General features: G+C 46.7%; 1 protein-coding gene across 1 annotated transcript in view; it reads right to left on the minus strand.

Annotated features, from left to right (window-relative positions):
* The window catches only part of REG4 (regenerating family member 4), a 27,782-nt gene that overhangs the window by 19,705 nt on the left and 7,865 nt on the right, over window positions 1-212 (minus strand). The gene's annotated exons all lie outside the window — the stretch shown is intronic.

The raw sequence follows: 212 nt of genomic DNA on the forward strand, positions 1-212 counted from the left end.
GACATTGGCCAGTCCATTAAGGATGGCCTCTTTAATAAACTATAAATAATGATTCTAAGATCATCCCTGGGATAGAAGTCAGGCTGATGGACCTGTAGTTTGTCAGATCAACTTTCCTCCCTTTCTTGAAGATAGGCACCACACTGGCCTTCTTCCAGTCTTTGGGCACTACACCAGAGCGCCAGGAGTTCTCAAAGATCCATGCCAGGGGC

Source organism: Gavialis gangeticus, unplaced genomic scaffold, assembly GCF_001723915.1.
Source record: "Gavialis gangeticus isolate Ggan-Ray unplaced genomic scaffold, GavGan_comp1, whole genome shotgun sequence".
In the NCBI taxonomy this organism is placed as follows: Eukaryota; Metazoa; Chordata; order Crocodylia; family Gavialidae; genus Gavialis; species Gavialis gangeticus.